Source organism: Pleurodeles waltl, chromosome 7 (genome assembly GCF_031143425.1).
Source record: "Pleurodeles waltl isolate 20211129_DDA chromosome 7, aPleWal1.hap1.20221129, whole genome shotgun sequence".
NCBI lineage: Eukaryota > Metazoa > Chordata > Amphibia > Caudata > Salamandridae > Pleurodeles > Pleurodeles waltl.
This window is the reverse complement of record NC_090446.1, coordinates 26668917-26694956: the sequence shown is the minus strand read 5'-3', so window position 1 is coordinate 26694956 and position 26040 is coordinate 26668917. Positions and strand designations below refer to the sequence as shown.

Here is a 26040-nt window from a genome sequence, read left to right as displayed (position 1 = left end):
CCTCTCGGTTCCCCCTCATTTTGACGAGCATGGTCCCTGGAACACAGGAGATGGATCCAAGTGTCCTCGGCAGTCCAGTGGCCCTTCTGTCCAAATTTGGTGGAGATAAGTCCTTGCATCCCCATGCCAGACAGTAATCCTGTATACTGCGTGAACTGCAGCTGCTCGGGTTTCTGTGCACTTTGCAAGACTTCCTTCTTGCACAACCTAGCCCAGGCCCCCAGCACTCTGTCCTGCATTCCCAACTCGCTGAGTTGGACTCCTACTTCGTGGGACCCTCTTTTGTTGTGCTGAGTTGACCATCATGCTCAGATCTTCTGAACACCTGTTCAGGTGCTTCTGCGGGTGCTGCCTGCTTCCGCATGGGCGCTCTGTGTTGCTGAGCACCTCCTCTGTCTCCTCCTCCAAGGGCCGCTGGCAGCACCCAAAATCGTTAACCACAACTCTTGCAGCTAGCAAGGCTTGTTTGCAGTTTTTGTGCGTGAAAACAACTCTGCATCCTCCAGCACGCCATGGGACATCTTCTGAACAAAGGAGAAGTTCCTGGCACCTTCCGTTGTTGCAGAATCTTCAGCTTTTTCCACCCAGAGGCAGCCCTTTTGCACCTCCATCCGAGGTTTAGTGGGCTCCTGCCCCCCTGGACACTTGCGTGACTCTTGGACTTGGTCCCCTTCCTTTGCAGGTCCTCAGGTCCAGGAATCCGTCTTCAGTGATTTGCAGTAGGTTGTTGTCCTTGCAGAATCCCCTATCTCGACATTACTGTCTTTCTGGTGTAGTAGGGTAACTTTACTCCTACTTTTTCAGGGTCTTGGGGTGGGGTACCTCGGACACCCTTAGTGTCTAATTACACTCCCAGTGACCCTCTACACACTACACTAGGCCTGGGGTCCATTTGTGGTTCGCATTCCACTTTTGGAGTATATGGTTTGTTTTGCCCCTAGGCCTGTTATGTCCTATTGCATTCTATTGTGTTCTACAGTGTTTTCACTACTTTTCTAACTGTTTACTTACCTGATTTTGGTTGTGTGTGTATATTTTGTGTATTTTACTTACCTCCTAAGGGAGTATATCCTCTGAAATACTTTTGGCATATTGTCACTAAAATAAAGTACCTTTATTTTTAGTAACTCTGAGCATTGTGTTTCTTATGATATAGGGCCAGATGTAGCATTTTCTGAATTTGCGATTTTGGATGCAGAACGGTGTCTCAGACACCGTCTGCGTTTCGCTATAGGGTCGTAAAGACCCACCTCATTAATATTAATGAGGTGGGTCCTATTTTGAGACCCCATAGCGAGTCCCTGCACTCACAGGGATGGTGGTCTGCTGAAGACAGCAGACCTCCATGTCTGTGACTGCTTTTTAAATAAAGCAGTTTTTTTTTTTTATTTTGCAACCCGTTTTCCTTAAAGGAAAATGAGTTGCAAAATAAAAAAATAACCAAACCATTTGGTTTCGTTTTTTCAGAGTAGGCAGTAGTCCATTGGACCACTGCCTGCTCTGAAAATACATTTTGGGCAACATTCACAAAGGGGAAGGGGTCCCTTTGGGACCCCTTCTTATTTGCGAATGGGTTACCACCAGTGTGACACTGGTGGTAACTGCGAATTGCTTTGCGATCTTTATTTCTCCCTGTTTCTTCCTCTTTCTACGTGTGCCACATTCTGCTGTACACATAGAAAGAGGAAAACACCTCTAGTGATTGTGCAAGGGTGCCTGCATTAGTGCATGGCAGCTATTTGTGCACCAGTGCAGGGGAGAGGACAGAAATAGACTGCATCTTGTAGATACAGCTCATTTCACCCCTTTTCCAGTGGTGCAGTGCAGCATAGCAAGGCACTTGCAGTGCTGCCCTGCACCACAAACCTTGTAATTGAGGCCCTCTGTTTACAGTCGGGGAGTGATTTGTTTAAATTTCTAGTATTGCGCTGTTGTGGGAACAATATGTATGGATATTACCCATGGATAAGTGGGGGTGTGCCCCATGTAGCAAAGCATGCAGGTTTCTTCGGGTTCTTTTGTACAGGCCGCAATATGGCTCAGTGTTTCTCTGTTATAAAGGGGGAATTTATGTTGGCTTTTTTGCGAGTAAGTAGTATAATTGTGTGAGTTATGTAGTATACTCTGTGGTGTGTGGTAAGTTTGAATATGTAGGGATGGGTTACTGATTATGCACGGCCAAAAGTTTGAGCTTTGTTTCTTGGTATGATCAGGTGTTTTTGGTTGCAGATGGCCTGTCTTTAGTATTCTACTGATGCGGCCTGCACGCTTGTGCTGTGTGTCTTTAGATCATCATGACGTTTTAAAAGCATTTGCAGTTGTAGCTTCTCATTAAGTGTCAGTGGCTCTTGTGTGGACTAGTTGGGAATGTTAAGGCCTCTGGGAACCTGGACACAGTGGGAATTGCAGTAAACTGTGGTCTGCCCTGCAGCAGCTTCAATCAGCTATGTAGCCCCATTGGCAGGGTGCAGTGTGTGTGAAAGGTAGGCTATGTACTGATGTGTTTTACATGTTTTAACAGTGAAATACTTTCAAATTCGGTTTTCACTGTCGCAAGCCCATCTCTCTCATAGGTTAACATGGGGGTGCCCTTAAGTATCCTTAAAGTGCAGTTTCCCTTTGAGAGCCACCAGAGATGTGGAGTTTGGGGTCTCTGAACTCACAATTTAAAAATACATCCTTTGAGAAAGTTGGTTTTTAAAATGTCTGTTTGAAAATGCTACTTTTACAAAGTGGGCATTTTCTTGCTTAAACCATTCTGTGACTCTGCCTGCTTGTGTATTCCCTGTCTAGGTCAGACTGACAGTTAACTGTCTGTGAATCTCCACTAGACAGTGACACAAATGGAGCTGGGCTGTAGCCTGCATATCCTGATGAGCCATCTGGTATAGAGTGGAGGGAGGAGTGGTCACTTACACCTGAATGGGCTGTGCCTGCCCTCACACAATGCAGTCTCCAACCCCCGGTAGGTGTCTGGGGCCAGGCTTGGACAAGGCAGGATCTTGTGACCAACAGAGACTTTTCTTTGAAGTTTGCCTACTTCAAAAGCAGAAAGGGGTATAAGTAGTGGACCCAAAACCCCAGATTGTTACATCACTTCTGGAACCAAGAGGAACCTCTGCGAAGGAGAAGAGCTGGAGAAGGAGTACGGTCCTTTTGCCTGTGACTGTGCTTTGCTGCATTGGCCGGCAGTTACTGCCCCTTTGCTGTGACTGGGCTTTGCTTTGTTGGCCGGCAGTTGCTGCTTCTGCCTGAAAGAGGACAAAGACTGGACTTTGTGGTATATTCCTGGTTGTGAAGAATCTCCAAAGGCTTGTACTGATCTTGCCTCCTATTTTGAAGTCTCAAGGCCATCAAAGACTTCCTCTGCCAGCACCTGGACTCTGCTGAGACTTCTGCCTTGCCAAGTGGTGCCCTATCCAGTCCCTGGGCCCTTGAAAGGTGAAGCTGGTAGAAAAAGGACAGAAATCCATGCACATGAAGCCGTATGGGAAAAATGTTGACGCGCCACCCGCTTTGAGGCTGAATTCGAGCTCCACCTGCATCATGGCTGGGCGATCGATGTATTGCATCTGCTGATAACGACGCAAACCCCATACAGCGCAGTTTTTCAACACCGTGCCATGCATCATCACTAGGCATCAAATTCATCATGAACCTGGGCAGATCCGAGGTGCCCTGTCTGGAAATCAACGCATTGCTCTCTTGTGGGCGAGAAAAGCAATGCATCGCCTACGTGACTTGAAACAAAACAATGTATGGTCTCACTTGCGAGTAAGGAATCTACGCACCGCTGACTTTTCGACGCTCGCTCAACCGTGCAGCTTATTTTTTTAAGCAAACCAGGTACTTTGTGTAAAATTAATGTTTCCATTGTTTTCATATCTTTACTTGTGTATGTTGGATTTTTGTCATTCTGGTCTCGTTTGATTTAGATATATATTGGCTATTTTTCTAAACTGGTGTGGTGACCATGTTATAGTGTTTTCACTGTATTACTGTGTGTGTTGGTACAAATACTTTACACATTGTATTTCAGATAAACCTTACTGCTTGTGCCAAGCTACCAAGGAGGTGAGCAGGGGTTGTCTGAGGAGTGTATCACCCTTACCTTGACTAGAGCGAGGGTCCCTGCTTGGGCAGAGTGCAAACTGACTGCCAACCAGTGACCCCATTTCTAACTAATCAGATTTGTTTTGTTTTACTTTGCGTGGGACTTTTCCCAGAAAGACACTCAAGGCAGTGCTTAGAGCTGTCTTGCATTACTTTGGGTCAGGGAGACAATTCATGGGTAGATCATGGGTGTTCCAATGCATCTATGGATTTTTACGTAATGCCAAATTTACTAAAATGAGTATATCCTGGCATTGCACCAAAATGCTACGCCGACCTGAACCAGGTAGAAATATGTGTATTTCTCCTTGTTTCCTGTCCTTTGTATGTGTGTTATATTCATTAGGACACATAGAAAGAGGAAAATGCTGTTTTGGATTCTTTTTGTGCAGGAAAGCATTCCTTCCTGCACAGAAATATTCTGCTGTAATGCAGGCACCCATTGGTGCTAGGCAGCACACATTGCACCAGCACTAGACCTCAGAAATGCCCCATATCTTAGTAGTTATGATGTACTTCTACTGACTTCCTTTCACACAAAGCAGCACAGCAACTTTTCTCGCTGTCCTGCATTTCATCAATAACTAGTGAATATTCCCTAAGAGACCCATACCAGTGTAAATACAGAGTTTCTCAAGGAATTGGCTACCCAATCCACCAATGTAGCCACCAAGGAAGCCTTCCTGTGATTTTAAGTTTATGATTCAGTCGATTGCTGGACTCCGGCATATCAGTAATGCTGCACAATTTTTCAGAGTGGTGTTGCTTGACATGAATATCACCTCCCTACAGTCACAGGAGTTGTTAGAAGTCCAGCTGCTAATTACAGAACCAGTGTGCCAAAAAAAGTAACATTTTTAATTTAGGTTAGGAGACATGGTCGAGCGTTTTGTTTGCATTTTCGTGCCACTAAAAAATGAAGTGCAAGGCTAAATGCTGATCCTTGTGCAAACATGTGTTTCCAAAAGAATCCGAATTGAGAGTTGTTGTATAATTGTAACACCCTCACAGTTTTCCCCTGAAGAATTCCGGCAAGTCAAACCTGATGAAATTTATTTGGGAAAAAGGCATGTGAAAAAAGGCAAACTATGTAGGATTCGGTATCATAACAATCACACATTGTTAGACCTGACATGCCTTAGGGTGGTCACCCCTAACTTTTTGCCTGCCTCCCTCCACTTTTTGGACCCTGTTTTGCTGGCTTTAAGACTCTGCACACTTTACCACTGCTAACCAGTGCTAAAGTGCATATGCTCTCTCCCTTTTTAAACATGGTAACTTTGGATCATACCTGATTGGACTATTTAATTTACTTATAAGCCCCTAGTAATGTGCACTATATGTGCCTAGGGCCTGTAGATTAAATGCTACTAGTGGACCTGCAGCACTGGTTGTGCCACCCACTTAAGTAGCCCCCTTAACCTTGTCTCAGGCTTGCCATTGCATGGCCTGTGTGTGCAGTTTCACTGCCACTTCGACTTGGCATTTAAAAGTACTTGCCAAGCCTAGAACTCCCCTTTTTCTACATATAAGTCACCCCTAATGCGTGCCCTAGGTAACCCCTAGAGCAGGGTGATGTGTAGGTAAAAGGCAGGACATGTACCTGTGTAGTTATATGTCCTGGTAGTGTAAAACTCCTAAATTCGTTTTTACACTACTGTGAGGCCTGCTCCCTTCATAGGCTAACATTGGGGCTGCCCTCATATATTGTTGAAGTGGCAGCTGCTTATCTGAAAGGAGCAGGAAGGTCATATTTAGTATGGCCAGAATGGTAATACAAAATCGGATATACTACTATTCTAGAAATGCCACTTTTAGAAAGTAAGCATTTCTTTGCACTTAAATCTTTCTGTGCCTTACAATCCACGCCTGGCTGGGCTTGGTTGACAGCTCCTTGTGCATTCACTCAGACACACCCCAAACACAGGGTACTCAGCCTCAGCCTCACTTGCATACATCTGCATTTTGAATGGGTCTTCCTGGGCTGGGAGGGTGGAGGACCTGCTCTCACACAAAGGACTGCCACACCCCCTACTGGGACCCTGGCTGACAGGATTGAACTGAAAGGGGACCTGGTGCACTTCTTAGCCACTCTTTGAAGTCTCCCCCACTTCAAAGGCACATTTGGGTATAAAACAGGGCCTCTGCCCTACCTCATCAGACACTTGCTGGAGAAGAAACCTGAACCAGAAACTACATCCTGCCAAGAAGAACTGCCTGGCTGCTCAAAGGACTCACCTGTCTGCTTTCTACAAAGGACTGCTGCCTTGCTGTTGGCCTGCTGCCTTGCTGAACTCTTGTCTGGCTGTGAAAGTGCTCTCCAAGGGCTTGGATAGAGCTTGCTTCCTGTTCCCTGAAGTCTCAGGACAAAAAAGACTTCTCTTTTTCACTTGGACGCTCCATGCGCCGAAATTTTCACGCACAGCTTGTTCCGCGGCGGGAAAAACGCCGCACACCGACGCTGATCGACGCGACGCCTTCGGGACGACCGGAACTTCGACGCACGGCTTCACAAGGACAACGCCGCCCGACCTCCAGAGGAGAAATCGACGCAACGCCTGCCGTGCGATCGAAATTTTGACGCGCAGCCCCGCAGAACGACGCGCAGCCGGAAAACAAGCAGGAAAATCCACGCACAGACCCGGAACATCTGGTAATCCCCGCGATCCACAGAAAGAGACTGTCCGCGCGCCGGAAAACGACGCACGACTTCCCCGCGTGGAAAGTAACAACGCAAGTCCGTGTGTCCTGGGGAGAAATCGACGCACACACCATTTTTCCACGTATCTCTTCTCCTGCGGCACTCTGAGGAGATTTCCCACTCCAAACCAGGTACTTTGTGCGTGAAAGAGACTTTGTTTGCTTTTTAAAGACTTAAGACACTTCATATCACTTTCAGTGATATCTCTACAAATTCACATTGCAACTTTATTCGTTTTGACCTACAATTATCCTGATAGATATTATATATTTTTCTAAACACTGTGTGGTGTATTTTTGTGGTGCTATATGGTGGTATTGTATGATTTATTGCACAAATACTTTACACATTGCCTTCTAAGTTAAGCCTGACTGCTCGTGCCAAGCTACCAGATGGTGGGCACAGGCTGATTTTGGATTGTGTGTGACTTACCCTGACTAGAGTGAGGGTTCTTGCTTGGACAGAGGGTAACCTGACTGCCAACCAAAAACCCCATTTCTAACACACATGTTATGCTTTATTTGCAAGTTAGGAAGTCAGAATAGGAGTTATTTATCACACGTGGTCAATATCTCACTCTGGGGTAAATACCTCAGCTATTTTGCTTAACTTGTAATGAGGAAACAGGTAATGGGCAATTGTAGTATTGTAATTTATAAGTCAAGTAGTCTCCATCTTTTTGTCGAAGGTTTCACTACATTATAAAAATAAATGAAGTAACGTGATCTTTAGGTCACAGGTACAAGTAACTGCTACCTTATCTCGTCTGCTATGTAAGAATTGGTTAAATAAACCATGTGTCACATATTGCTTATTGCTTCATAGTAAGGCCCATATTTATACTTTTTGACGCAAATCAGCACCAGCGCAGATTTGTGTCAAAAAGTTTAATGCCGGCTAACGCCATTCCAATGCACCAGCCGGGCACCTTATTTATGGAATGCCAGTTGCCGGTGCTGTGGCCTGGTTTGCATCAAAATAAATTACGGTAACCGGGCAGCGGAGGCGAAGGGAAGTCTGGGGGTTGTGCGCCAAAGAATGGTGCAATTCAGGTTAGAGTCAAAAATATTGGCTCTAACCTGACTAGCGGCATTTTTGACGCACAACCCCCATGTAAATGACTCCTGTCTTAGAAAAGATAGGAGTCATGCCCCCCTGCCCAATGGCCATGCTCAGGGGACTTCTGTCCCCTGGGCATGGCCATTGGGCACAGTGGCATGTAGGGGGGGTCAAGTTATGCCCCCTGTGCCACCTTAAAAAAAATAAAAAAAATACTTACCTGCACTTACCTGTACTCATCATAGATGGGTCCCCCCATCCATGGGTGTCCTTGAGGGGTGGGCGAGGGTGGCAGGGGGTGTCCCTGGGTGCAGGGAAGGGCACCTGTGGACTGCTTCCATGGTCTCCCACCATGGAAATTAGCCCACAGGTCCCATAACGCCTGCCCTGACCCAGACGTTAAAAAACTGAGAAAATTAGTCTTGGCCCCATGTTTTAAGGCCCACCTCCTCCTGTGTGTCATTTTGACGCCGGGAGACAAATAAGGCGCACATGCCTTAGAGTTATTTTTTGCACGAGAACGCCTACCTTGCATGTCATTAGCGCAAGGAAGGTTTTCACGTACAAAAATGGCGCACACTCCATGACTTTGGCGCTAGACAGGCCTAGCGCCAAAGTATAAATATGGAGTTCAGTTTGCACCGAATTTGTGCCAAAATAAATGCAGCAAATCTGGCGCAAACAAAGTATAAATATGGGCCTAATTCTGTAAACCACCAGTCACCGATATTTTTTTGCATGTCTGTACTACATATTAAACAAGATTATTTCAACAAGAATTATTTTAATTTAACATACATAACTATTAGAATGAAAACACAAATTGGTTTACTCACCGTAGCACCTCACAGTGTGTAATAATTGATAAGCATCATTGGGCTTTATTTTGGAGAACATAAACTAGTACTCCTGTAGTACTTTCACGCACTCTTGCAAAGCTTTGGTAACTGGCTTCCAAACCATCCACAATGGAACACATTTCTACTATTCAGACAACTTTCATGAGTATTTAATGATTTAGAAAGACTGTGCCCTTTTTGCACCTTCACTAATAGGAAGCTGGTCATTTTGGCGATGATGAGCACATTCATTTGCGTTTCTTTAGTGCTGCTAAATACCAAATCATAACAGCTTTAACCTCATATGCAGAAAATATGTGTTCCATCACACTTCATGATAAAGAGAGAAATCGCTTCAACTGTACTACACATGGCTTTGTTACGTAGTGCGTCATGCTGCACATCTGCCTCTTCCAAGCACTATAAATAACAGATGCTATTATGGCTCAATTTTATGGTTTTCAATTTGTTTTCCATTCCAGAGTCATACTTGTGTCTTGCACCTCACTGCTGAGTTCACTAGTGAAGTTTTAAAATCATTGTCAAATTTATTTTATAAAGGCTCAATTTTTTTTAATGTAAAAGCATGTTATAAAGCTGTAACATATTGTAGACATCTGTCAGCTTCGCCTATACCCAAGCACCGACCGAGATACAAAACAAACTCTCTTTTCAGCCAGAGAAAGAAAAACTGAAACAAAATACACACCAAAAGAATTATCAACTGCTGGTCAGATTTAAGAAAAGTGGAGCTACACCCAGTGCTGTGCCACTTTCCTTGCACCCCTTAGCGCCCCTACCGCCACCACATGTGCACCATATTTAAAATATGGTGCACCATGGTGCAGGGTAGGGGGCAATAGCATCAGAATGTTTGATGTTATTGATGTAGTGTTCAGGTTTAGCTAACTCTGAAGAGTGCATAGGGGCCCATTGTAACCAATGGTGTGCCCCTCTGAACACGTGCATGGAGCACTCCTTAAAAATGCCCCAAAAAATGATGCGAATAAATCTTTTCGATTTCTGTGCGCCATTTTTTGCCCCTCCCCAATGGAGGAACGCCCCCTTGCATACCTTATGCCTGGTGCAGGCATAATGCGGTGCAAGGGGTTACAAAGTGGCGCAAATCATGCATTGGGGCAGTTATTAAATTTGGCGTGGCGTTTTTGCCATGATCTCGCCACATTAGTGTAAAAAAATGACAATAATCTAGCAGAAGGGGCTCATAAATCTGCGCCGTAATGTTCTCTTTGTTATTGTTTGAATTCTGTCTGAATTCTTCCAAGTTTATTCACGGGTGCTGCAACACCTCCCACACATCTGCTTCCACTGCAGCTGCATGACCTAACCCAACTGAAAACATTGATCAGCAGCCCAGTCAACATTAGACAGCCAGTCAGTGGATCTCAGACCATCTCCCCTATTGTGGGAGAACCTGGCAGTCCTAAATAGGATATATGATTCATGACTCTCACACCCTGGAAAAACAAAACCTTGTTACTGCTTTGTTTTAAAAAAGTAAGCTTCCAATTTTTTAAGAGTTTATTTCTGTAACACAAAACAAAAACATTGCTGTGTGAATGCACTGAAGGTAACACCCACAGAGCAATGCTTCAGTGTATTCAGAGTAGCTGTTATGCAGCTGTTGCTCTGAAGGCACAGAGATGTCCACATGACTTGTTGAGAAGTCTGAGGGGCATATTTACAAGCCCCAAGCGCCTTCCTGCGTCATTAGCATATTTGTTTTACGCTAATGTGCAGCTAGGAAGGCTGTTTTGCCATGCCTTCTTTACAAAGTGGCGCAATGCTCCAATTTGCACGCCCTTGCACGACATTATGCCTCCACCAGTCATAATGTATGTAAGTGGGTAATTCTGGCACTAGGAGGCCCACAAAAATGGCGCTGTACAAGATTTCACTGCACCATTTTCTGCGTTATTTTTAATGCCTGCTCAAAGCAGGTGTTTAAATGATGCATCCATAGAAACCTGTGGGTCTCTTTGCACTTTGCTGCTTTAGCATCAAACTTTTTGACTCTAGTGCTGCAAAGCACTACAATAGCGTCAAATATCTGATGCTATTGGCCTAATAACCATAATAGAGCGCCGTATTGTAAATACGGAGCACCCATGGTGTCATTAGGGGGGCAGGGGCAAGGCAAGAAAACTGGCGCATTTGCACTGATGCACCAGTTTTTTTGTAAGTATGCCTCCAAATATGGTGGTCTGTGATCCACAACAGCAGCATGGTACATCCCTCACTATCCTGACACAATGGAGGACAGCCCACCAAACTTCAAATAAGTACCAACATCTTCTAAAGTAGAGCAACATGGCTATACTGAGAAGCCCATCTCCAAATAAAACCAGGCCCAATAGCAAGCATAGTTTAAGATGTAATTTCTGCACAGTGATATATTATATGCAGTATACTCTGGATGAAGGTGTGTGGATGTGTGAATCTGGATGCACAAATTTGAATCTGTGTGTTAGACCTGTCACCCTTTGGGTGGTCTTCCACCAAATGTTTTGCCTATTTACCTCCAAACTGTATTGAAATGTGTTTTTGTTAACCTGAGCTAAAGTGCTCACCCTCTAACCATGGTTTGATTGCATACACCTAATTAGCATTTTGCATTTACTTATAAGTCCAGGCCTGCCATTGCATTTACTTAAAAAGTCTTGGCCTGCCATTGCAGCCTGAATGCAGTGTCAAACTGCTATGTTTATTTGACATTAAAACCCTTTCCCAAGCATTAAACTCCCCTTTTATTACATAAAATTCACCTCTAAGGTAGGCCCTAGGTAGGCCTTAGGTCAGGGTGCTGTGTATTTACAAGATTGGACATGTACTTCTCAAGTTTTGCATGTCATGTTAGTGAAAAACTCCTACATTTGATTTCCACTACAGTGAAGCCCCATCTTCTCATAGGATAACATTAATGATTCCTTATTACATTTAATAAGCTGTATTCTCTAATTGAGATCAGGTAGATATGTCATGTTTGGTACCTATGGAAGTGTAATGATAAACCCTGTTTAATGGTAGAGTTGGCTTTTTCATTACAGTTTTGACAATGACACATTTAGAAATCTGGCATTTTTCTACCCTAAGCCATTTGTGACTGCAGCCTGTCTTGGGTCACATGGCTAGAGGCAGCTGACAGTCTTTGTGAATTCCTCCCAGAAAGTCACACAATCAAGGAAATAGTTGTACATTAATGGGCGATTTGCTGGCAAGATGAGGGGGTGAGCACAGCTCATGTGAACAGCTTGTGCTCTGCCTTCACACTAATGGGCCTAACAACCCTGTATGTCATTGAAGGCAGCTTGGAGCCAGGGCAGAAGAGTCAGGAAGTTCCATGCACTTCAAATAACATTTCCAAAAACTTCTCCCACCTTCATAGAAGAAGCTTGCCAGGGCATAGAAATAGGACCCAATTTTCAGTACACTTCTAGACCAGTCGAATTTCTAACAGGAAGAAGGACTGCTCCTCTACTGAAAGGACTGCCACTCTGCTGGATTGCTACTCTGAAGGAGATACTGCCCAGCTGAGCTGATCTGCTGCCTACTGCCCTCTTGCCTAGTGAAGAAGAACTGGACCTGCAATTTCATTTTGAACCCAGGACCCCGGAGTGACTCTAGGGCCTAGTATGCTGACCCCTGCTCTGAGTATCAGGGACCTCTCAGGTCCTTGACCCTTGTTGTGGCTCACAGGCTTAAATCAAGCTTTTGGGCTGTTCACAACCAGGCCAATTTGCCACTTGTATCAAAAATCAGTGCAAGCTGCCACATCCTGTCTCTTCACACTCAGCATCAACTGCTCATGGGGGAACACCAACACAAAGCTCCAGACCACCTGTCCACGTCACCCAGCCTGAACTTCGCTCCACGCTGACAGCCTCTTGTGATTCTCTCTTTGCTCCACGTGGACATCTCTAATGTAAACGGGACCCTTTTCACAAAACGTGAGATGGTAAATCTTCAGTGGGTCTCATCTAGAACTGTATCTGGCCTGCATTCCATTGCAGTTGGCCTGAAATCTTGACTTCGACCTGGTACAGTGCGGCCAGATATATCCCAGGTTTTTGCTTTGGGCTTTTTGCACCTTTTTCACTTAACATTTTGGTGTCAAATAATTTATTAAAATTGATTCTATTTTTCTAAATTGGTTTGGGATTTTTCTTTTGTTTTCACTTCACTAGTGTTTGTGTGCTCCATAAATATTTTACACATTGCATCTACGTTAAGCCTGAATATGTCATTGAGACCCTGTGCCTACCAGCCTTATTTTTGAAAACAACTGAAAACTAATGCCACTAACCCAGTCCATTACCTCAGTCCGGTGACCTTAGCCTGCCCTGTCCTAGTTAAGTGGGTACACCTCATTGCTTGTTGGGAAATCTCAAAATCACAACCCCCTCAAACTTTATTAACTAAGCTACAAAACACTGCTCTTGGTTGACTTTCAAAAACACATAAAATGCATGTCATCACCTTCAGCTTGGTATCACAGATGACTTCTAAAGTAGCATAACCAATAATCTCAGAATGACCATGATGTATGTCATCCCCAATAGTATAATCAGTTGCCTCAATGCAATTGCATCTGAACAAAAAAAGTTTAAAGAAATTTTAAAATAATAATGGTTGCTGCTCCTGCACTCTGTTTTCTGCTTCGTGTGCCCTATTTCAAGATGTTAGTGTATGAGAACATGCATTGCTTGCTGCAATGGCTGGATACATGTCTCACTGATCTGTATGCACCTGTACATAAGACCATTATAAATCACAGGTGTACATCTTAATGACCGCCACAAGCATGCAGAATGCCTATGAGCCATCATAGATAGTCATACAGACTCCGCTGGCAGCCCACCACGGTTAGAGTTCAGAATGAATGCTCACATGATGTATGGACTCCCCTCTGCCTGTGGAGATCTTAATGCCTATAGAGGAATCACCACAGCAGCATCTCCCTATATGTTCAATGAAATGACAAGTGACCCTCATCTTGTTTTAGACCCACTCTGAATATTTTCCATTAACAACCTCCTAAAGTGGAAATTCTTTGCATGCGCATTATTTCTTGAAAAGTTGCTCCAGAGGAAAAGCTGGAGAAAATTTATTTTTAGGATGGGAAAGAAATTTGTACAGTCCATGGGGTATAATTAAGAGCCCCTAGCGCCATTCTATTACCACATTAGCATCATTTTGTGACACTAATGTACCATTAGAAGGCCAAAAACTGCCATATTTACAAAGTGGTGCAATGCGCCAGGCATGATGTATGCAAAGGAGCCCTTCCCCCATTAAGGGGGCCGAAAACATGGCTGAAGGAAATCTAACAGATTTCCTTGTGTCATTTTTTTCCGGCACTTTTACCGCCTGCTCAGAGCAGGCATCAAAAGGGGGCATACCATTGAATACAATGGGCCCCTACGTACTCTGCAGGAGTAGGGCCACAATTTTAGCGCTACTCCTGCAGAGTACAAAAATAGGGTTAAAAAATGATGCTATTTCCCCCTACCCTGCGCCATGGTGTGCTATAATTTAAATATGGCGCACACATGGTGGCGGTGGGGGGGCGCTAAAGGGCGCAAAAATGTGGAAGAATTCTCTAGAGGAGGAACAAGCTTTGTAGAACCTTTGGTTGTGGGGCACACGTGCTCTGCTGCAGCCCTCAGCAAACCATGTCACTAGGGGCGCTGTTCTCCTACAAGTTAGACATTTATTCTTGCATGTATTATCCTAAGTTTGGAGAACGTTTCTCACATGTTTCTCAATGCTCGGTATATTTTACATACATGAATGTAACGTGCTATCACTGCTGCATATGAACTTTTCAATTTTGTGATTGTATTCTAAGACATCTTTCCGCCTGATGAAAAGCCTCTCACCATCCACATGAATTTTGAGAACGCATGTACTCACATGTTAAGGATGGAAATATACCTTGGAAGTTAAATTTTGATTGGTCACATATGTTCCAAGGCCTCGCACCCTGCTTTTCCCCTACCAGGGAACATCTTTGCTGTCATGGAAGATTAAGGCCCACATTTCTACTTTTTGATGCAAATCAGCACCATGGCAGATTTGCATCAAAAAGTTTACCACCTGCTAACGCCATTCCAACGTGCCAGCCGGGCACCTTTTTTATGGAATGACGTTAGCCGGCGCTGCGGCCTGGTTTGCGTCAAAATAAATGACTCACACCGGGCAGTGGAGACGAAGGGAAGACTAAGGGATTGTGCGTCAAAGAATGGTGCAAGTCAGGTTAGAGTCAAAAGTATTGGCTCCAACCTGACTTGAGCCATTTTTTTGACGCACATCACCCATGGAAATGACTCCTGTATTAGCAAAGACAGGAGTCATGCCTCCCTGCCCAATGGCCATGCCCAGGGAACTTCTGTCCCCTGGTCATGGCCATTGGGCACAGTGGCATGTAGTGGGGCTCAAGTTAGGCCCCCTATGCCACACTAAAAAAAACAAAAATGATACTTACCTGCACTTACCTGCATTCACCATGGATGGGTCCCCCCATGGAAAAGAGCCCACAGGTCCCTTAACGCCTGCCTTGACCCAGGCATTAATTTCTGACGCAAATCTGGATTTACGTCATTTTCCGGCTCTGCCTACCAGCCGTGCCCCATTTTTGCCCAGTTGGATAAATATGGCGCATGGGTGTTTAAGTCATTTTTTGGACGGGAACGCCTACCTTGCATGTCATTAATGCATGGTGGTTTCAATCATCCAGAAAATGACACATACTGAGAAATGTTGACTTTAGCGGGGTCTAACGTCAAAGTATAAATATGATCTTAGTTTTGCGTTGAATTTGCGTAAAAAACAACTACGCAAATCTGGCGCCAGCTGAGTACAAACATGCCCCTAAGTGAGGAAATTGCTCTGCAAATTTAAATAGTGATGAGCAAACATGAATTTTCACTCGTGCAAGGGGCAGTGTGCTCATTTGATGAAGATGAATGAATTTATATCCCATCACATCACTTCACATCATGCACTTCAATATGGAAACTCCCCAAAACATTTCAAAAAAGAAGTACGGCATTATGAACTTTATTAACCAAGCATGCGCCCTAGCAATGTTGTTTTTTTTAAAAAATATGTGTGTAGTGTGAGAGATAGCACTGCTTGCATGAAGTGTGTGCTGAAGGAAAAAAGACACAGAAGAAGCCAAACAATATGTGGAAACTATTAGAAAAAAGAGAGATTGCATATTCCACGTTGAAAATATTTGCTTGAGAAAATCTTTCAATTGCTGTTCATAACATGATGCTGAAGTAGGTGTTTGAGTTCTAAGATAAATTAGTTGATATTCTATTAAACTTTTTTTGCACCACAACTAAAATAAACAAAAACATAACAAAACAAGTCCTCTTACTGAGACAGTCCCATGTGCCTCTCAGTGAACGTCACCCTCCATGAGCAGCGGGCACCCTGCCCACGCACCCTCCTTCGCACCCCAGAAGGCCCTTTAAATATGGTCCTCTCTCCGGGCTGCAGATGGTTTTCTGGGATCCCAGCCACTGTTCTGTCTGCTGATGAGGTGAGCACCTGTGTCACTAATGCATGACCAGCTATGAGTGCCTTACATATCTTTTATTTTCCAATGTCATGGAAGGTTAAAATTCTAATGCAGGTGGTTTAAACCTGTGCCCTGGAGGCCTGAGTTCAGTCCACATTTTTAAGATTTGCACTTAAGATAAATGTGTATGCAAAACCTCAAAATGCAAATAAAGTACCCAGTTTGTGACTCTGCTGAAAGTCGTGCCTCGAGCACGTTGATTTCTGTGATAACTTAAATAAGATAATTACAGATTGCGCTTCGAGGTGACTGCTAGGTGTGACTTTTTATGCACAAGTTGAAAGTGCAGGTATGGAAGAGTCCTTGTGCCTTTTGAATGAGGAGATTTCTAACTAATCTCTGCACCTTCTTCTACACACTGCCTGCCTTTTCATGACATTTCATGAGCCTGTTCAGTTCCAAAACATTGTTCAGAACAGATATCCCTTAAGTAATAAATTGCAATGAGCCTGAGCTCACGAGGAGGTTGACCTGCGGCTTGCATGAAAACTGATCTACACAGTGCATCTTAGTAACGTGAGACGTGCATGTTGTGTCAGAGTGAGCGGGAAAGTATAGGCACCGGAAGTAGAGGGCCTGGGGGTCTCAGACCACCCTGAACAAACCTGCTGGGGATCAGAGGGCGAATGGACAATGAAGAAGCAGATCTAGTTTGTCTCATTTTCTCTGTATTCAAAGAGAGAGGTCAAATGTACTGTTCTTCTGACATATTGACCCTCATTCTTTGTACATGGGAATTGACATTTACTCTTCTCTGATTGGAAATTGAGAGGCTTTTCTAAACTGAACTATGTGACAATCTTGTTGGGGCACAGGGAGTATAAAATTAAAGGCTGCAGAATTTAATTATTTTAAAGCCGCATTGCTGGTGGTCCGACTGCCATCCGCGAGTCTGAAGGTCTAGTGACCACCAGACTCATGATGAGGCCCAATATCTTTTGTGCTCTCTATATATTTATTGTACAGATCCTTTTCAGCAAACCTAGTAGCTATTTCAATGGAAAATGAGTTCTGTAAATGACAGTGTGCAACCACACCATGCTTTAGCAGTATGTTTGTGACAGTGAGGTCCTCATTGCACCGCCAGCTGCACACATCTCTCCGGCTGAATGGTTATACCTCGTTTTCTACACTTGCTCTCTATTTGGCATTTGGATTTTTCCAGTGCTTAGTTTGCGTTTGTTGTTTCCGGTGCGGAGCACCAGCACTTATTTCTGAGGGCCGGCGCTTAGTTTACCGTCTCAAGCATTTACTGCGAGCAAAAGAAACGTGGGAAAGACGGAGGAAGAGAAAAACGAAAAATTTCAGAAAGGGGAAAAGCAGGAAGCTGCAAGAGTGAGCTGAAGGGGCAGGGAGTGGCTGTAAATGGATTGAAGAGGCCCTAGGTGGCTTCAGGATTACGCTGCCTCAGTATTCAGTGCTCGCACTTTTACTTACAGCATCCGCGTGTTTAAGAGGAAAGCTTTGAGCACCGGCACCTTTTTATTTACAAAGTAAGCACTGGATTTTTCACAATGTTTAAGACTGAATTATTGTAACACTGAGAGCAGCACGCCACCATGAAATCTGTTCCAGCACCACTGTTTGACTACTTTTATTTTTACTTCTAAATAACCCAGGGCCTTTTCCAACTATTACATTTTGTACTTTAAGCATGCTTTGTATTTTACCTTTGTAGTTGAAACTCTTTTTAAGCCTCCCCTTCTGCACGTGCTCCTGGTGAAATGGGAAACATCTAACCATCTTCTCCGGCCATATGAATTACCAAAGAATAAGCAGCAGAACCCATTATTTTCATCTTCCACCGTTCGGCCCTGCCACCTTGGTCACCCACTACACCCGGAGGGGCAGATCTGTTATAACTTTGTGCTGAGTTTCCATCACTAAGATATCACAACTGGTACAATCTGTTGATTTGCAATTTGATTTTCAGCCCAAAACTCTATTTGCTTTGGAATGTAGCTCGGAAGGAAAGCAAAGTAGCACCAGTGTTTCTTTGCACAGCTTTGGATAAGGGGGATCTCCAGGGTAATTCATGGGCATTCTCATGCCCACACCATGGAATTTGACAGAAGGCCCTATCTACTAAAAACTGTAGACATGATTTTACACCACTAAAGATAACGCATCTTGTAAGAAAGGTGGTAAAAAGAAAGAATGTTTACTTTTGTCTAATGTTCTCAACAGTGCATGTATGCTCTGCTGCACAGCACACATTCAAACCCTGAAAAGTGGTAACTGTAAGCCTAGTGCTTTGCACTGTAAGGGTACCATTCTTGTACAAAGCCTAAGCCACACACACACACACACACACACACACACACCTTTTTACTATGGTACAAGGAGGTATGCGTTGGTGCATTGCAGCCTTCAGTACACCAGAGCAGGGAGACAGTATGCAGCTACAACCAGATACTTTTGTTCTGTGATCTTTAATATAAAATGTGTTTTGATTGATTTAAACATATGTACAGTGTATAAAAAAGTGGCGCTATTTTGGTCTGTGAGAGTGGCTGTCATGAAAATCATCAGCGGTGTTAGGTACCTCTGTAAACTGTTCAGGTTAAACTTTCCAATCATGACATAACCAGTATTGCTGATATGAAGTATCATTGTGTTTAGTGTGTCCTTCTGGAGAATTTGGATTTTCTCTAATAGGTACCAGAACCAGGTTCTTAATAGCTAATATTTGGAGGGAGCAAAACAGTACCAAATTTTAGTAGAAAAGGTGATGTTTGCATTAAAAAAATTGCATTTTTATATTAAAGTTAGAATTGCATTTTAGAGAAATTAGATAATCACTAATTGTATGTGATTTTTGTCACTGATATGTAACTTTTATCATCAAAACATATGTACATCATTACAATGTTGAAAATGTTTACTCCCTGCCTCCAATATTTTCTCTGGTAGTGTGTTTCAGTATCTGTGGTTGGCACATGTATTGCTTTAATTACTACAAAGCTGGGCTGGAGAAAAGTGTAGTACTACTGTGCTGCTACTTTACACATTACAACATGAATATATTTTGTGAATTAGGTCCCCTCAGTCCTAGTCTTCATCATCACAGTTCAAGGTTTCCACACCTCACTTGCAAGAATGATCGAGGGTTCATACTGATAAGCAAACTCTTAGTAAGCTGGTATTCTGGGGGAATTAAGGGGTTGCATGTTGTACACTTCACAGGAAGGGACAGTTATTAATAACCTTCCAGTAGATAGTGATTGTAGAAAAGTCATCCTTTCTGCCCTGGTCACCCCATTTTTGCCTATTGCTGGTGTTTACTTACTCTGAAAGTGCACTTGGTTCTGCTAACCTAACCCAGTGCCAGTGCTCTGTCCTCCGAAGGTACATAGTAATTGGTATAATTCTAATGGACAAAAACATCCTACCTTTAAGTCCCTAGTCCTACTTTGAAGTCCCTAGTATATGGTAGGACAAGTATGTGGACTCCCTAATCAGCAACAAGTGCAAAAGTGCTAGACGAAGTCACCAGCAGTCTAGCAGAGGACTACCCCAGCTGAAGATCTACAACTGGATTTTCCTGTACTGCACAGGTGCATGGTGGGAGATTAAGTCCTAGCCATCCAAGCAGCAATCCAGAACTGCAGAACTGTTGGCCAATCCTACAAGACACATGTCTCTCCAAAGGAACCAACAAGCAACAAGATCTGAAAGCTTGGAAACTTTGTTCAAAGGTTTGCAGAAAGGTCATGGAGGAGTCTGGCTTGTCACTGAGAGTTGAGACGCCATTGTCAGCTTGGAAGTTGGACTGACCATGCTGCTCATCCTGTTGAAAGCTCCAGAGCTCCTTGCTGTCAGTGTTAAGAACAAAGACATTCGGAGACACACAGAGGGATTGCACTGCAACAGGCACTGCCGTTCAATCAAACTCCGGATCAAAGGAACCTGAGGACTCGTGGTCGATAGTAAAGCTCCAAGACAATGACTAAGTACAAAGATGAAACTTTGACCGGGACCTAGCACTCAACCTATTTGGCCCACGCCCCATTGTGTTTGGCCTAAACTTTGACTTTGTCCCAGTTCAGCACGACCAGATAGCCGCAAGTGGCACATTATTCTTTTTAACTCTAGAATGCACAATTTTCGATTGAGGGCCTGATTTAGATCAAAGGAGAAGCAGGGCTGTTCCTTAGGGAAATAGAGCTTGAGATACAGCTGGCTTATACTGCTCTAGAACTAGAGAATTTGGAAGTGGCCAAGAAGATGTGGACATGTGAGGAGGAGTGGTAGAGAGAAAGATGATGGCAATGAAGAATATAGAGAAGTGTCCAAAGTGGTGGGTTTATCTCTACTACCCAAGGGGAGTGTTCATAAGTACCAGGAAGGGGGTGACTTTGACAATGGCTGGCTGTTTTTGACATGGCCCTCAAGATAAGGAGGATGAGTTCTCAGTAATGGGGTCACTCCTCTGGGAACTGTGGCAGGAGAGATAGGGCCTTGACCTTAGTGGGAGAAGAGGCTGAATCATATCCCTACATGAAGCAGAGCTTGATCAGAAGGTTTGGTCTAACGACTGAGCAGTAAAGGATGACGTTTAGGGGCACTCAGAAAGGCAGTATTCAATCCTGGGTTGGCTTTGTAGAGATATCTGTCAAGGAACTACCGGGCTGGATAGAGGGTCACAAGGGAAACACCTTTGAGGGGCTGTACAATCTGAAATTGATGAGCCAATTACATCACAAAGATGTTACATCAGTAACTAGTTGACTCTAAGCTGTCTAGTCATAGGGAGCTGTGTGAGACAGAAGATGGTGGGTTTGTACAAGAGTGACCAAGAAGAACCAGGGGGGTGATCAGGAGAAGGAAGGACAGGCCTTCTCCTAGGGGATAGCCCTGAGCAACCAAGATCAAACACCAGCCCAAGGATAGAGTTTCCAGAACCAAACCAATTCAAAGGGGAAAATGTATCAGGGAAGAGACAATGTTGATACATTTCTGGAGGAAGTGACTCATATACTTCTACTTGACCCAGACCCCTATGTCTATGCCTCTTTTTCCATCCCCCTCTTTGTACTCCTTCAGAGTCTTCGGACCTTGGCACAGCCTCACACCCACAATTTGAAGGGTTGCAGCTCATCATTAAAGCCTTCCAGATATTGCTGATTTGCAGTCTTTATCTTAGTGAAAAACTGATGAAAGAAGGCTTCTGGGTCTACTTCTAGACTGTTAGCAAGTTCCAGGATGTACTGCAAAATGATGGTCTGGTGTACCACCTGTTTCATTAGCTACTTCTCCAGATCAATGCACCAGATCACTAGGTATTTGCAGATCTCTTCACACACTAGTTGGAGGCTATCAAAGAGTTATTGCAAGCTGTCCTACCAGTGCTGCAGGATTCTAAAATGTTTTATCTGCTTCTGATACTACTCCACAAAGGTCTTGTGTTTTGATCTTTTTCTTTATCTGTCTCTTGATGGACTTCTATCTGTTTGTTAATTGTGTTTTTGCTGAAACCATTCTTGGGCAGTATGTCCTCATTCCAGGGCACAGTTTTCTCCTTTTCCAACAGCTCATTGGCCTTTTTCACCCGGTTTTAAACAACCTCCTTCATCTGCTGTAGCTCTGGCTGGAACGTCTGAGGCACACTTTTTGCATTGTTTGTGCTCATTTATCTTCTTTTGACTATCTTTGAGCTTCTTCCAACATTCTTCCCAGCCCTTTTCATTTTCTTCCTTCTACTGCTGCATCTGGTCCTTGTGCTATAAATGTGCTCTTTAATTTTATGCAGCCCATCTACCCCAAAGAAAGGTGGGAATTACATGGACACCACTCTCTCCCCCACAGCAGTTAACCAAAGCTGGGATGAGTAAATTATCTGACCCTGCCATTGAGCCAAATGACAAGTATGCCACTAGCATTGCCGGCCCATGCCAGAGGGGCTGGGGAAAGTATTTTTGTTCTTTATGTTACCTCTCTCTGAGTGGCCAAATAGCCTGGAAATAAATATTCATAATCAAGTGGGTTTCAATTGTACTTATGAATAATATATCATTACTTGTATCACTGTGCTGGACTTGTATTTTGAGGTTATCTGTTACCTCCCAGTGTTTGTGAATATTGGTAGGTGCAAAAGGTGTTGCATATGTGTACTTTGGTCAAGTAAGTCTACGCGCGAAAACATTCTGAAAAATGGACATAATTTGACATGTGTGATGGACACTAACTTTTTGCCTTATTTTTTAAAAATGGCTTAATGGATTTTGACCATTCTAGGAAAGCACCTAGGGCCTGAATTACACTTTTTTTGCTCCACATTTTCATAATTTTGTGACGCAAAAGAGGTGCAAACTTAGAAAATGCAATTATATTTTGTAAGTTTGCACCTCTTTTGCGTCAAAAAAGGACGCAAATGCAGTGCTAAAAAAGTATAAATCAGGCCCTTAATGTTCTTAAAGCTTCCATACAATAAAAAGACAAGGGGCCATATTAATACTCTATTTGCGCCAGATTTGTGTCATTTCTTTTAATGCAAATCTGGTGCATAATCCAGTGCAAACTTAACTCCATGTTTATATTTTGGCGCTAGACATGTCTACCGCCAAAATAGTGTAGTTAACGTAATTGTTTGCCTGCTGAAAACTACCTTGCGTCATTAAGATGCAAGGTAGGCGTTCCTGGGCAAAAATTTACCCAAAGGCCCTAGCGCCTTATTTATCCTCCCATGCAAAAATCAGGGCAGACATTAGGGGACCTGTGGGGACTATCCCTGACCTGTGGGTCAGAGACCATGGAAACAGCCCACAGGTGCGCTTCCCTGCCCCCAGGGGCACCCCCTGCACCCACAACTGGAGGACACCTAAGGATGGGGGGACCCATCCCAGGTGAGTCCAGGTAAGGTTTTTTGAAAATAAAATTCAGAGTGCCATGGGGGGCCTAACTTGGGCCCCCTACATGGCACTGTGCCCAATGGCCATGCCCAAGGGACAAAAGTCCCCTGGGCATGGTCATTGGGCTGGGGGGCATGTCTCCTGTCTTTACTAAGATAGGAGTCATATCCATGGGGGTTGTGCGTCCAAAAAATGACGCTAGTCAGGTTAGAGTCCTGTTTTTTACTCTAAACTGACTAGCGCCATTCTTTCCCACACAACCTCCAGTCTTCCCTTTGCCTCCCCTACCCGGTAGGCATCATGTATTTTGATGCTAACCAGGCCTTAGAGCCCGCTTGCGCCACTCCTTATACACAGCACCCGGCTGGCATCCTGGAATGGCGCTAGCCGGCGCTATACTTTTGACACAAACCTGTGCTAACGCTGCTTGATTCACTTCTGTGCAGCAAATGATTCAAATAATAGGCCCCACAGTAGATATTTACAAGTGGTCGGCCGTTTTAAGTTTGAGAAGAAGTCTGGGCCAACAGCCTGGGTGGCCGTTCAACTTGACCTTCTCCAAGCCAAAGCCAGGGAGCTATCTTCTCATCACTGTCATCCCTCACCACCCATTACAGAAGTAGTAGGCTATGTCGGTTTCTTCCAGATGAGTGCACAGAGACAAATCATAGTACTGATTCACGGGTGTCTTAATGGGACTTTACAGAGTTTTTTTAAGCTGTTTTTAACTAGGAGAGGAAGAAAGGAGGGAACACAATATGTTGATTAAGACACATATCCATAAAACACATACATAAAATAAAATAAAAAGAGCTTTCACATCATAGTAAATCAAGATTATTCAATTTCCTCATAGATCATAAAAAGATCCATGAGGAAACCCTAAGGCAACATAAAAAATGGCCCTGGCTGTGCACGCACATGGCACAGGAAATCCCTCTGGTGCCTGATTTCCTTCTGCCAAAACACATCTGTTAGAACTGGCAAGTAGTTTCCCTAGCCCCCTTTATTTTTCTGGGAAATGACGATTAGCATGCATAGTACACTGATGTTATTTCACTGAAAATGAAGGTGAAATGAGCCCATCGGCTCATTTCACTTTCACTGCCTAGGTACGCAGGGGCTATCGCAGCTGAGGTCAGTAGGAGTCCCCACTCAAGGGCTCCCACTGTCCTTGGTTTGATACATTCGTGTCACAGGACTAGGCCCAGACATACAAGTGGGACACCAGGTTTATTGTACAGATGGGGCAATGCTGGGTGGTAGGAATTTTATGGATTCCTGAAGTTTTCATCATAGAAATGTAGAGAAAATACGTTCAGACAAAGTTTGTGGGTAAAAAAAAACCTAAAGGAATCCACGCACGTCATGCCATCCTGGATTTCCCTAGGTGTTTAGTTTTAAAAAATGTACAGATTGCCTAAGTTTGCCAAGGAACCAGCTGAGCTAGGGTCCACAATTTAGAGCTACCAACATTGGGAAAAGAGGGTTTATTTTCATTGCAAAACTGTACTGCATACATGTTGTGTTTCAGGCTGTTTCCTGTTGTGGGTACTGCGTCTACCCACACAAGTGAGGTACCATTTTTATTGTGAGACTGGGAATGCCAGATGGAAGGAATGGCTGTGGCTTCCTGCAGATTCCAGAACTTTTCATCACAGATATATGAGGAAAATTGTTTTTTTGGCCAAAACTTGAGGTTAAATAAAATGCGGTGAGAGCCATGCAAGTCAGCCCACCCTAGAAATCCATAGGTGTCTAGTTTTAAAAAATGTACAGGTTGGCTAGATTTCCCTAGGTGCCAGTTGTACTGGGGTAAATTCTAGAGCTACACACATCGGAAAAAAAAATCAGTTTTTGTTCATGTTGCATTTTGGGCTGTTTCTTGTCACAGGCGCTAGGCCTACCTACCGAAGTGAGGTACAATTTGTATTGGGTGCATAGATTAGTACAACATTTGTTGTTGCCATTTGGATTTCACTGCATTTGTGACTTTCAAATGTAAGCCAGTGCATGAGAAAGATAACATTTTGCAAAAAAATACCCTCTAAATCCTACGCTAGTAGGGGTATCTGGAAATTCAGAGTGTGGGAGGCTGTCACTCTATGTAGTGTGCAAAATGTTGTACACTCTGCAGAGGGTCCAGGCAACCACATGTTGGTTTACAGATGTAAAAAGTAGACCACCTAATGCTCTAATTTTGTATGGTAACTTGGTCGAACAGCTAGGCTATAATTGGAGAAGCGCAAAGCATTTGTTGTACTCACAGTATCAATACAAAATAACAAAAGAATAACTCAAGACCAATTTACAAAAATACTTCAGATTTTTATAAATTTTTTAAGACCATGATCATCAAAATTGCGTAAGTACGTTTTAGGTTATGCATTTTCAAAGTTTACAAAACGTCTCAGTTCTGTGTGTTATTATGCATCATTGGAATCAATGCAGAAGTACTTTAAAAATGCATATAAAATCAGGCAATGCGTTTACCACGGTCTCCTCTCAGCTTTTGGTCAAGGTTGTTGGTGGGCCCTGTAGACCAGCTGGAGAAGTCCTGCTGGTTCCCAGTTTCTTCTGGAATAGCTGCAGAAAGCCTTTGGAGCTGGTGCAAGGCCACTGTGGGGGACCGCTTGGAAAAGCACTGGTGAGCCAAGAGCTGTGGGCACTAGTGCTCTTGAAAGCAGGAGGTGGATTACTTTGAGGGTAGCTTGCAGGCCAGCAGGGTCACTCTGGTGGGAGGTCCTGGTGTTGTCTGAAGTCTCTCAACTGGAGATACTTCTTGGTCCTTTTGCAGTGCATAGTGAACTGTCCTTCTCAGTGGCCGACATTGGGGTCGAATACCCCTGGGTACTGCATGGTTCTGCC

At 43.9% G+C, this 26040-nt stretch overlaps 1 pseudogene; it reads right to left on the bottom strand.

Moving 5' to 3' along the window:
- The window catches only part of LOC138246758 (hsp90 co-chaperone Cdc37-like), a 114100-nt pseudogene that overhangs the window by 63649 nt on the left and 24411 nt on the right, over positions 1–26040 (bottom strand).